The 13,655-nt window shown below is 39.9% G+C and overlaps 1 long non-coding RNA gene across 1 annotated transcript; it reads left to right on the forward strand.

The window, feature by feature from the left end:
* The first annotated feature begins 2,883 nt into the window (after positions 1-2,883).
* Positions 2,884-10,367, forward strand: LOC135981423 (uncharacterized). The gene is made up of 3 exons (XR_010598427.1): positions 2,884-3,007; positions 8,746-8,867; positions 10,089-10,367. It is a non-coding gene; the product is annotated as an uncharacterized LOC135981423 (long non-coding RNA).
* The last annotated feature ends 3,288 nt before the right edge of the window (positions 10,368-13,655 follow it).

The following is a 13,655-nucleotide window of genomic DNA, read 5'->3' on the forward strand; positions in this document are numbered from 1 at the left end:
TACAACTGGAGTCTCAGGTAAAACTGAAGAGAGGCCCGACTTTTCTAGTTCTCCATTCCTTAGCCAAAATCATACGAGAAAGTACTTTGAGATGTGATCACAGGAGAATCTCAGTTTCTAGCCCTCTTGATTGCAAAGAAAAATACTTAAAACATGGACCCAAAAGGCTTAAAAACCAGAAGGCACATAAAAAGAATCCACTTTTTTTTTTTTTTTTGAAATCCCATGATTTTGGGGGGCCTGAATCATGATGTTTGAACCCTTGCATTTGACAATTCTGGCTTTGTCTCCAGTGGGATTCCAGCCACCAGTGTAGCTGTAGCTGTACAAACCCCTAGTGTAAACATGGTTCAGTATGATGTGCAGAGGTAGAAATCATGTGTACACTAGAGGTTTGCACTGGTGGAGCTATAACAATGGCTCAAATTTCGGTATAGATAAGGCCTTAGTTACGTTTGCTATGAAAAGGTATAATGACAGAAAGTGGGCCAGGTATTTTTTTAACTGTTGCCATAGTACAGGGGTCGCAACCTTTCAGAAGTGGTGTGCCGAGTCTTCATTTATTCACTCTAATTTAAGGTTTCGCGTGCCAGTAATACATTTAAACGTTTTTAGAAGGTCTCTTTTTATAAGTCTATAATATATAACTAAACTATTGTTGTATGTAAAGTAAATAAGGTTTTTAAAATGTTTAAGAAGCTTCATTTAAAATTAAATTAAAATGCAGAGCCCCCCAGACCGGTGGCCAGGACCCGGGCAGTATGAGTGCTACTGAAAATCAGATCACGTGCCGCCTTCGGCACACGTGCCATTGGTTGCCTATCCCTGCTATAGTAGCTATGAATCCATGATACAACTGAACTGTCAAAAAAATGAAATTGGAAATATTTCACTGAATCCCTTATCTCTGCCGCATGTATTGTAGGAAGTGCCTAAAATAAAATCAAAATGACATTCTTATTCTGAATAGGTGTGTCTTAACAATAAGTAGCTATTTCTTTAAACATAAGAAATTGTGATAGCATCTAAAATATGTTCTTTTGGGCTAGGTAGAGGGATGTGGCTTTGAATCTCTCTGTTTCTTAACTTAAGACACTTGCTGACAATATACTGAAACAGATCAAAATCTAGACAATAAAATGGAGACTTCACCAGCTCTGTGTGAGGAGTGATAAAGTCTGTATGCTTGCAGTAATCCTGAGATAAGCAACGGATCGCGTTTTCTTTGTACATTACTGCCATCTGCTGCATTTTCTCAAAGAAGAATTTTTCAAAATTATAGCCAGGAGCAATGGGGAAAAAAGAAGCCCCTCCAAAAAAAAAAAAAAAAAAAAAATTTTGTTTCTGAAACATCAGATACCCTATAATTTTGTTATTAGGTCACTTAAAACCAGCTCTCTCGGTTCTCTATCAACTGAAACAATATTTTAATACAAGGGAATAGAGAGCGACTACTGCTTAGTAATTTGCTTATATTTCCCATCATGCACATTTGTTGCAATCTAAGATCTCATTCTGTCTTCTAAATTTTCAAAGAAATGGAGGCAGATGATGTCATGAATGTTGGTTGCTGTTTGTGACACAAAATGCATGATATGTGATGATAATTTGCTTTGCTATTGCGAGTCAAATAAATCATGCTAAGTGTGTTAATATACTGTTTTCAGAGATTTATATAGAAGCTAAGAAAGCTTTTTCTCGTGGCTGGTCCGATGGTAGTGGGTTATCAGAAATTATTACTGTTAGTTTAACTAACCTTTCTATATTCCACCCCACTGCTAACTTTGACTGGTCTTTTTTCAGTCTTATGGGGGAAAAAAATAAGATTCAATGCACTATATAGGCTACATCTAATAGTCTGCAGTCATACTCTGTGCTGGGAGCCTGTCAGAGTTCACTTTGGGCTGGATCATGGAACGCCGGCTCTAGGAACTACAGGATGATTGTCCGTGTTCGGTAGTTGGCACTTTCCCCCGTGAACCAGCATTGAATCATTGCCCTCCACATGGCTTTTAGGGGGCCACTGAGCTGCAAAACTTTCGTCTTTTGGAGGAGACATAAACTAAGGTCCTGACCAGTTAAGGTCACAAAGAAGACTTCATGAAAATTGGGATGATAAACCTGGTTGTGTGGCCAAATTCTAACCTAGATAATTACATCCTGCTTACTCAATTTCCCTTGGCATTTTCAAACAGATACAGTAGTCCTGTGCTAAACTGTGTAGAGTTGTTATATGTTGTTAAGCTGTTGCCAAGTTTCACTGCAGAAGCAGCTGTATTTCAGTGAGGAGTGAAGTGAAGCAGCTATAGTTTAAGGCTATAATTTAAGCTTAACATATCTTCTTCAACACATCCCAGTGAAAACAATGCTTGAGTATTTTCTTCTGTCTGTTTGGCTTTAGCTCAGAGTCAACCTTCTCCTTTTAATAATGGAAAGGATTGGTTTGTTTTAAATGACACCCATGTTTCACATATTGACTTCGCTCACAGAAAGAAAGAAAGAAAGAAAGAAAACTCTTAAAATAAGATAGCTAGTCAATGGCAGTGGTGGGAGGAAAATCATGACATGATAACCCACTACTAGCGGACCAACTATGTTTCTGGTTGATTTAATCTCTATATATGACTCTCAATTTGCTGACATTTTATGGTTAGGGGATATTTTGGAACACTACTCCCACTCACGAGAGAAAACACAACTGTGATTTCCAGCAGCAATGTAATGGAAAAAAGGGCATACTACTGCCTCTAAAATTATATTAGTTGAAATGATATAAAGTACCTAGCATATTCAGAGCTTTATTTTTCTACTAGTGCATTATGGGCAATGAATATTTAAATATGAAAGCAAAACCAGCTAAAAGTTTCACAACAATGAAGACTTTGGACAGTAGCTGTTCAGTCGTTCTAAGGATGAGGTTATGCCAGAGAGACTACTATATGAGCCATACCAATTCAGAGAAGATAATAAAGATGAAATACTCCAGCTTAATTTTCTTTAAATATAAGTGAGTATATTGTATTTTGAATACGAAACTACAAAAACATTTTTCCCCCCATTTTTGCCTGAGCCTTGAAGAATATGACATACAGCACATAGATATAGCGTGCTAAAAAAAATTACAGGAAGCTAGCCATAGGCGAGCCTAGTCCACTGGCATGGGTGAAACATGATAAGGCACTGATCCAGCAAACCATGGCATCTGCAAAACTTAAAGCATGTTTTCAGTAATTTTGATTAATCATGTACTGATAGGTATGCAAGTGTTTTTTGTTAGATCAGTTGATATGACTTCATACTGTGCGTGGACATAAACCCACTATGCCAGGGGTAGGCAACCTATGGCACGCGTGCCGAAGGCGGCACATGAGCTGATTTTCGGTAGCACTCATACTGCCCGGGTCCTGGCCACAGGTCTGGGGGGCTCTGCATTTTAATTTAAATTAAGCTTCTTAAACATTTTAAAAACCTTATTTACTTTACATACAACAATAGTTTAGTTATATATTATAGACTTATAGAAAGAGACCTTCTAAAAAGGTTAAAATGTATGACTGGCACGCGAAACCTTAAATTAGAGTGAATAAATGAAGACTCGGCACACCACTTCTGAAAGGTTGCCGACCCCTGCATTATGCAGTAACTTACATAAAAGTTGTAGTGTGTAGACAAAGCCTAAGTCCCTTGCTCAGAATACGTAATTAAAAAAAAAACAAAAAACAAAAAACTAAAGGTTAAGTCCTAGTGTTACATAGCACATGTAATACCCATTAGAATCAATAGGACATGTTCAGCACCTCTCAGGAGTGACCCTAAATCATTATTAATCAGAAGAGATGTATTTTTAGTTTATGTTCCTGCTAACACTCGTGGCCTTCATATATATTTTTATATTCAGAACCTTGGCCTCACCATGATGAAATTCTACTCCCTGATCAGACCTGTCATGAACAGATCAAAATAGATGTTCCTGATGGCAAACTGAACTGATATACAAAAGCTGATATACGGCACAGCTATATTAATGTGTAATCATCCATAGGTTCCAAAATGAGACAATAAATTGGATTTCATTTAAAAAAGAAAATTAGTACATTCCTTGTTTTGCATAGCTGTTGCAAATCCCCAGTGCTGTGGTGTATATAATGCACTTCATTCATTAGGCTGTGTCTATACATTTTGGAAGATGGAAAAAATATTTCTAATGTATTATAGTTAGTGAAGCATTAGCTTTGGGAATTACTAGCAGTCTTAAAGATGTCCATTGTGTGAATGAAAAAGAAGGGGTGAAAAAAAATAGGGAATGAAAAATGTCAACGAAAAACATATAATGACAGCTCATAAATTAGGGAAAGTTAACACTAAACTAGTTTGCAAGAACATGTCAAATTAGAAAGATGCAGTAGGGAGGGGGATAGTGGTAGATTTATTTGTTAGGCTCTTTCAGGCTATTTCTGCTGAAATCAACATTTTGTAAATGCAAGCAGTCACAGCTGTCAGGCCAAGATATATAGAAAGAGTTTTCTTGTTTTGTTGTTAGAATTTAATTTTTCAGAGAAATATTTCCTAAGGTTGGCTGGACAGGAAGAAAAAAAAAAACCTGACTTTAGTCTGTGATTATATGCTAATACTATGAAAATGAAAATCAAAAGTATTTAAATATTCATGTTCTGTTGCTTTGGGCAGTGCAGCTGGCTAGATTCGCTAATCTCAGTAAATTGTACTATACATATGCCTCAGCCTCTCAGACAAAGTATGTGCATACTGTTCCTGTAAATCACAAAGGGAGGTGATGGGGGGGCTTTTTTTTTTTTTTTTTTAATAAATTAGGCACACCTTTGTAAACCTTAAACTCATCATTAAAAGTCTAAAAGGTAATAATACAATATTTCTATTCAAATTTCCAATTACACAAATACCAATGTATAGACTTTCCCTCAAAAGAAAAACCAAAGACTTTCCACCTAACCGTGTCATGAGACCACACCTGACCATCCTTCAGTCTCTAGAAAATGCTGCTATTTATGACCTCATGTTCAGTCATCCAGCAAAATCCGAGATTAGGTCTGGGTCCATTTATTAATGCAGCTGTTCTGCTGCTTGTACTCCCTCCTTCTGCACTTAATTTTTACATGTCTAGCACATTATGCAGTTATTGGGATTAAAGTTCATAGGAAGAAAGCACAAGTAGCATAGCAAACACACTATGGGTAATATAAACTCAGACCCTTTATGTCTTCAGAGGGCAGCTCTTGAGTCAGTCCGTGAATGAGAGGTTTTGCCAACGAGCTATGGTGGAAAAAAACCCAGCCATTTTACAGAAAGTGAGTCCCATCCTGACATATGCTGGTGTATGATTTTTTAATTGGAAGCTTATCCATAAGGAAGAAATTTGAATTTTAAAAGCAACTGCCAGACATTATGTTTTAATGCCGTCTTTTGGCAGTGATTGAGACTCTTTGTAATATATATGCCCAGGACACTTTAGAAACAACACTAACAAAAATAACCTGTGTGTTGATATTAGGAAATATAAGGTGGGGAGAAAATAGATACTGACCTCATGCCCTTCTCTCCACCCACTGGAATCTAATCGAGAGATGAGCTCATTGGAATGGTCACTGATTGGCTCCAGGCCTGCTGTATTTTCTTTAACTAGATTAACGAATGTTCAGTAAATTTTACTTCTCAAATCTTTGAATGGGAACATTAGTGAACAAAAGTACCTTCCAAAATATTAATTACATTACTGTTTAGTAGGACTGGCAACCACGGATGAGATATTTATTCCCACGGAGACATTAATTCTCTCAAATAATGGTTTGGGTTTTTAATTTACGTTTTTTCTAGCCTAATGCTGTGGAAAGAGACTTGGCCCTTTAATCTTTAAATTGGCAGAATTTTGATTTGGTCACCAAAGGTGAGCTGTGCTACACACCCCACACTCCATTTTTGGAAGCGTAACATTGAAGTTAAGAAGTGAGTCTACTGTTGTCACTGGTTACTGCTATTGAATGCCTAGAATACTGAAATAAAAATTATGTGATGAGGTTTATGTAGCAAACAACTGGGGATATATTATAGAATCTCTCCCAGCTTTTTCCTGGTGCAGAGTCTATAGTCATTACATGCAAGTAACTATGTGAAAGCAACAATAATTTTACTGATAAAATCCAGGAAATCAAAAGGTCTCCATAGCAACATTAGCTCACCCACAATGCACATCAAATATTGTGATTACTACTAAAATCACTAAATATACAGTATGTGTGTAGTATCAGAGAGAGTTAAAATTGTTTGAAGTGAATGGGGCTACTCAGGTGAGTAATGGTTTGCAAGAATGGGATTATAACACAAGCCAATTTTAACCTTAAATTGGGCTTTCAGAAATCAGATCTTTTAGGACCTATTTCCATTATCTTCAAAGGGTATATCCACCTCAGATTAGGCTCTGTGGAACAGATAATAAAGCCTCAGGCTGTATTACATTTTCCTTGAAAATGCTGCTGGGCTAAATGATATATATCTTCCACTCTAACTCAGTGTTTTGAACAATGGACCTAGCACCCCAATATTTGGGATGAACCAGAGAGACTTAGTGCAAGCTAGCAAATTTAACATCGCTGCTGTCACCCTGATCTACAGACTCTGAAATCAACGGTAACTTAGAGCAGTGGTTCTCAACCTTTCCAGACTACTGTACCCCTTTCAGGAGTCTGATTTGTCAGGTACCCCCACACTTCCCCTCATTTTAAAACAACTTGCTTACAAAATCAGACATAAAAATAAAAGTGTCACAGTACACTAGTACTGAAAATTGCTTACTTTCTTATTTTTAACATATAATTATAAAATAAATCAATTGAAATATAACTATTGTACTTACAGTTTAGTGTATAGTACTGTATGTAGAGCAGTATAAACAAGTCATTGTCTGTATGAAAATTTAGTTTGTACTGACTTCGCTAGTGCTTTTAGTGTTGTAAAACTAGGCAAATATCTAGATGAATAGATGTACCAGCTGGAAGACCTCTGCGTTCCCCTGAGGTACGTGTATCCCTGCTTGAGAACCACTGACTTATAGGAAGCAACAGAGGGTCCTGTGGCACCTTTAAGACTAACAGAAGTATTGGGAGCATAAGCTTTTGTGGGTAAGAACCTCACTTCTTCAGATGCAAGCATCTTGGTGGCCTAGTTTCAACATTCAGAAACCTCCGATTGCATCTGAAGAAGTGAGGTTCTTACCCACGAAAGCTTATGCGCTCAATACTTCTGTTAGTCTTAAAGGTGCCACAGGACCCTCTGTTGCTTTTTACAGATTCAGAGTAACACGGCTACCCCTCTGATACTTGACTTATTGGATTCATTTTCATATTTTAATAACTCTCTTCTCTTTTTTATATTAATAAACCTTTAGTTTTCAGTTTACTAAAGGACTGGCTTTTGAGGTACGATCTGAAGTATACTCAGACCTGGGGTCAGCAGCTGGCTCTCTGGAGCTGCAAGAACCTAATATATGTGATTTCTGGTTTTAATAATCATTTATCACAGAAGTCTGGTTTGTTTGACTGGTGCATGAGGGGCTAGAGGGCCTGAAGGAGACTGTCAGTGGCTTCACAATAACTAGTATATTATTTTGGAAGCACAATTTGTTACTGACTTGGTGACATCTTATGGTAGATTATACCACCAGTCTGGGGTATACATGCCCTGTATTCTGGCAGTCTGACCTGAGATTGGCACTCTTAGCTGTGTCCCATACCAGGCAGTGTGACAATACCCTTCAGGCGAGTTCACACAAAACAGCTGGAGGGTGGTGTGGAGGAACCTCTCTTATAACCTGACTGGTTAGAGTAGTCATCTGAGATGTGGGACACCCCCAGTTCAAGTTCCCCTCCTCCTCAGGTAGAGGAGGGATTTGAACCACGATTGCCTTCTCTCAGGTGAGGTGCCCTAAACACTGGGGTATAAGGTCATTCTAACTTTTGCTAGCCCAATTAATATTTAATTATTCATTTAATTAAAGTGGAACAACTTCACTAGGAGACCCCTCCACACCATGAAAATATTCCATAGGCCAATGGTTAAGGCACGCCCCTGATCATCTCCCACTGGCTAGCTTAGGTGGCTCCCACTAGCATGCTGGGTTTGGGAAGCACAGTGTTGTTGCTGCGATTTTTCTAGACACCTAAAAGTTAGGTGCTGCAATGCTCAACCTAAGTCCCTTTGAGAATCTGGGCCAAAACCACCCACCCCCAAAAAGCTGCTGTCCCTGCTGTACACATTTTACAATTTATTAACAAGACAACAGGTGGGTAAAACAAGCTAACTAGGGGAGGACAGGACAGTAGTGGAACACACATGACTAGCGTAATAGGCAGCAACCACAGAACACCTCTGTATAGCCATTGTCAAACCCCTACGTCTGAATATCCCTGAACCTGGGACTGTTTGAATTCAGGATCTGATATTCATGGCTTGAGTCCATCACTATAGAAAACACTGGACAAGAGTCTGGTACTCAGATTTTTTTTTTTAAATATCTGAGATGCTTTTTAATAAGCCCCGGGGAAGGAAAGAGAAGCCTACAGAATCAATGATGCAACGGTATTGATGGGAGGCTCATTGATGATCAATAGAATACACAGCAGAACCCAAAATAGAGGCCAAATAAAATACAATAAAATAACCATTCAAAATGGAATCCCTTGGTACACCGTTTATTTTCCTCTCTTTCCCAAACAGATTCGGACACTGAAGAGTTGTGATCTTAAGATATCAGTGCTGAATAGCTCTCTTGTTTGAGACCATGAAAATGCCGGCTCATGAAGCACATATGATCATGTAAAAGCTAAGCAGTCTACAAAGTAATTCCTTACTTTTTGCTTCCATCTGTATATGAAACACTGAAAAAAATAAAATTACCATTTGTCCTTATGATCCAAATGAGTTTCTTAGATAAATGTTCAGCGTTGCATTTTCTTTCTTCCTTAATGTCAGCATTTATTCATAAACAAAACAATGGTTGGGCTTTACAAATATTGGGCTATGGTTTAATTAAAACACAGACAGACATAAACTAAAAGTTTAATTAAACTTTTATTTTAAGCTGGCTATCAGCTAAAAGTGTTAACTTTTGACTTGCTTTTGGCTGCATGGAACAGAATATTGACTATTTAAGCAGGACTTGCTTTGTGTTTTGGATATGAGAACCTATATTTACAACTGCAGGTGGGGGAGAAGGGAGAGGGAAAGAGCATTATTACCAAGGCCCACTTAATTTTGTCCTCTAAAAGTTTGCTTTTCATTGTGAATGCACAAACTTGGCTGAATGTAGTATCACTGTGTAGTTTCCAAATCCAATAAGATGCCCCTTGTGCCCTGCTGGGGGAGGATAGTACTTCCAATGTCTCTGCCACCATTGTGCACAGTGAAAGTGCCCTAGGCATTCAGCTATAGGATTTCCCTCAACCCACCTTGCTGTAGCTATGGCAAGAGAGTTCATGACTCCCCATTGCCAGCGAGTGGGAACTTTTAGCTGGTCCAAACAGTGGCTGTAGGACTTTCACACTATGGATGTTTTTCTTTCCAAACTCCAATTCCCCTGGAAAATACAATGGCTTCATCTCATGTGCCAGTAATACATTTTAACGTTTTTAGAAGGTTTCTTTCTATATCTCTATAATATATATCTAAACTATTGTTGTATGTCAAGTAAATAAGGTTTTTAAACTGTTTAAGAAGCTTCATTTAAAATTAAATTAAAATGCAGAGCCCCCTGGACCGGTGGCCAGGACCCGGGCAGCGTGAGTGCCACTGAAAATCAACTTGCGTGCCGCCTTTGGCACGCATGCCATAGGTTGCCTACCCCTGCTGTAGAGTCTACTGGTTGAGGGTCCAATTCTGTAAGATGCAGAGAACTCTCAATCCTAGCTGACTTTGAGGAGAGTTGGAGGCACTTAGCATCTTTCAAGGATTGGGTGCTGAAACAAGCACCTGAAAGGGAGAGGGATTTAGCTAGATGAGCCTGTATACAAGCTGCATAGCTTTTTCTTCTCAAACATATTTTTGTTTGTTTTCTTTTTAAGTGAAAAAGGCAGGTCTATATGAGCTGATATGAACCTATTCCAGCACCAAGAAGAGAGATGAGGAGTCCAAGGGACAGAGTGTCTTGTAAGATGCTTAAAGAAATATTTCAAATATGTTTGGATTAAATTCTGATCTCAGTTACGCTGATCTCGATTACGAGTTAATCCAAAATAACTCCACTTAATTCTGTGGAGATTTTCTGATGTAACTGAGCTTTATTTATTTATTTATTTATTTTAAAGGTTTGCATAAAACCAAACGGCTTTGTTTCGATTTGAGCTTGCAACTAAAATAAAGTTTCATTTAATAAAGAATTAAGATACTTTGGGGTTTAGCAGATCCTGTCAAAATTCACCTAGCACTAACTGCCAGAGTTGTGTTTTCTGGAAGCACTGGGAGAATGACAAACAGAAGGATTTGCACCACAGCAAGATGGTTCAAACTGAATAACGTCCAACATCTGAAGGACTACATAGAATCGTAAGACTGGAAGGGACCTTGAGAGGTCATTTAGTCCAGTTCCCTGCACTCAAGGCAGGGGTAAGGCAATGGCTACACTATAAGGCTTTTAGCAACATGGCTGTGCTGCTACAGCCGTGCCGCTCCCTCCTGCCCACAAAAAATTTCCACCCCCCATGAGCAGCAGCGGCTTTGTCAGCAGGAGAGGACTGCTGCCGACAAAGCACTGTTCACACCGGTGCTTTTCAGTGGTAAAACTTTTGTTGTTCGAGTGTGTGTGTGTGTGTGTGTGTGTGTGTGTTTTTAACACCCCTGAATGACAAAAGTTTTGCTGATCAAGTGCCAGTGTAGACATACCCTAAGTATTATCTAGACCATTCCTAGCAGGTGTTTGTCTAACCTGCTCTTAAAAATCTGCAATAACAGAGATTCCACAACCTCCCTAGGCAATTATAACCTGACAGGAAGTTTTTCCTAATGTCCAAGCTAAACCACCCTTGCTGCAATTTAAACCCATTGCTTCTTGTCCTATCCTCAGAGGTTAAAGAGAATAATTTTTCTCCTTTCTCCTTGTACCAACCTTTTATATACTTGAAAACTGTTATCATGTCCCTTAGGCAATAGACTTGAGGGTGTCCTCCTTTAAAATAACTCTTTGAATATGATTTTTGATGCAATTTAGCTCACTCCAGTAGCAAAATAAATACATTTTAAAACTGCTGCTTTGAAACATCTTTATTAGCCAGAGATTGAAATTATGCCTGGCAGGAATGGCTTTCCAATAGCCAGAGAGGGGATGAATTCCATCGGAGCCAGACATTATTATCCTTCTCCCCTCCTCCTCAGTTCACATGCTGATCAGTTGTATAGCAGTAAGCAATTCCTGGTGAAAAGCTTCCCCTACGCTTCTCCTCCTCTGTATAAACAAAGGAATTTGCTGTGTTATAGGATGCACAATATGTGTATGTCCGTAGATGTCTGCTGAATGCAGAAGTGAAAACTTTCGGCGGTTTTAATCCACATATTATGGATCTAAACTTTTCATTTGTTAGGTAAAACTCTATATCTTTCAGACACTCTGGGAGCAATTAATAACCTTTTAGTGTCTCTATAATTGAAATTAGGTTGCTTCACTGAATTTAAAGGTGTAAAGGCATGAATTTGAGCCCATCTTTTGCAATCTACATTTGTAGAGTGCTGTGCTAATTTGCATATCACTTACCCATAATGCAGCAGAGCCAGTTATCTCAAACCAAGGAATTCACATGAAAATAAATGAATTTATATTTTAAATATGTTTATTACATTACATTTGAAATGAATGATATAAAGATATTATTATCTAAATTGGCCGTTTGAAAAACTACCATAAGCTGAAAAATGTAACAATTTCAGGAATATATATACTAAGTGTGACCACTTTTCCTTCTGGCTGGTCCGATTGCAGTGGAATTTATAATTAATTGATCACAGTCAGTTACAGATTTCTTTGTTCTTTCTCCACTCCCACTGCTTCACTTGACTAGTCTTTTGCTTTTGATGCTTGGCATTTTCAATGATGTGATGTATATCAGCAGTTCTCAAACTTTAGCAACCCAAGGACCCCCATTTAGATTTAAAAAATTGTGGGGACCCCCCCAACCACCCCCTTGCTCAGCCCCAAACCCTTCCCCACTCCATCCCTTCCGCCAAGGCCTGACCCCACCTCTTCCTGCCCCCCGCTAACTCCATCCCCCCTCCCTCTGTTGCTCACTCTCCCCCACTCTCACTTACTTTCACCAGGCTGGGGCAGGGGGTTGGGGTACAGGAGGGGGTGCAGGTTCTGGGAGGCTGTTTGGATGTGGGGGTGGGCTCTGGGCTGGGTCACAGGTGCAGGAGGGGTGCAGGCTCTGGGAGGGAGTTTAGGTGCAGGAGGGGCTGAGGGTGCGGGCTCTGGGAGGGAGTTTGGGTGCAGGAGGAGCTGGGGCAGGGGGTTGGGGTGCGGGATGGGGTGAAGGGTGTGGGCTCTGGCCAGGTGGCGCTTACCTCAGGCGGCTCCCAAAAGTGACTGGCACATCTCTCTGGCAGCAACTCCTAGGCAGGGGGGTCAGGAGGTCTCTGCGCGCTGCCTCTGCCCGTAGGCACTGCCTCCGCAGCTCCCATTGGCAGGAACAACGGCCAATGGGAATTGCGGAGTCTGTGCTCGAGGCGGGGGCAGTGCATGGAGACCCCACTCCCCCAAGGACCACAGGGACATGCCCCGGGAGTCGCGCAAAGTCAGGGCAGGCAGAGAGCCTGCCTTAGCCCTGCTGCACCGCCGGACTTTTGGCACCTAAAATCTCCCGATTTGGCTTCAGTAGCCTCTGGAAGATAGAGGGAGGCGGAGGAGTTGAGGGAGGGAGAGGGAGGAGTTGATCAGTGGGGTCTGCAGACCCCCTGGCATTCTCTTGGGGACCCACAGGGGTCCACAGATCCCAGTTTGAGAAACACTGATGTATATTGAAAGCATAAGGTTGGATGATCACAGGAGAAAACAATGAATAAAACACGAGTACAGCAATATCTCTGTGCAAAGTTAATTCTATTTTCACCATTCTGATCATTAAATGCCCACTGCTTTTGTGTTCCCACATTTTCCGATGGCTCCTCTTTCTTTTAGATACTAAGTTGAATGATGTTGGCTTTTTGTTTTTTTGTTAACCCCTGATCCCCCCAATGAACATGCATCCATGAAAGGTCACTTAAAATGCGTTCAAGAAAACAAACAAACAAAAAAACTTACCTTACCTCAGTGTGGGCTCTGTCTCCCTGTCCACTATATCTGTGAACCCTGTACCTACTATTTACTTCAGCATGACATTGGTGCACCAGTATATTTCATCCACACATCTTTATGACCATAAAATATGGTCATTGTCTTTCGGCGGTATGTATACAAAGGCAGCTGAAGAGATTAATTGCTATTGGATGCAGAGAAAGACGGAGAGGTCATTCACCAGATGTAGTCAAAGATTCTGTCCAGATAATATGCTTTCCCAAGGCCTAATAATAAATTACAGATGACTAGGGTGACTAGATAGCAAGTGTGAAAAATCGGGACTGAGGGTGGGGGGTAATAGGTGCCTATA

This window comes from Chrysemys picta, chromosome 2 (assembly GCF_011386835.1).
Source record: "Chrysemys picta bellii isolate R12L10 chromosome 2, ASM1138683v2, whole genome shotgun sequence".
Lineage (NCBI taxonomy): Eukaryota > Metazoa > Chordata > Testudines > Emydidae > Chrysemys > Chrysemys picta.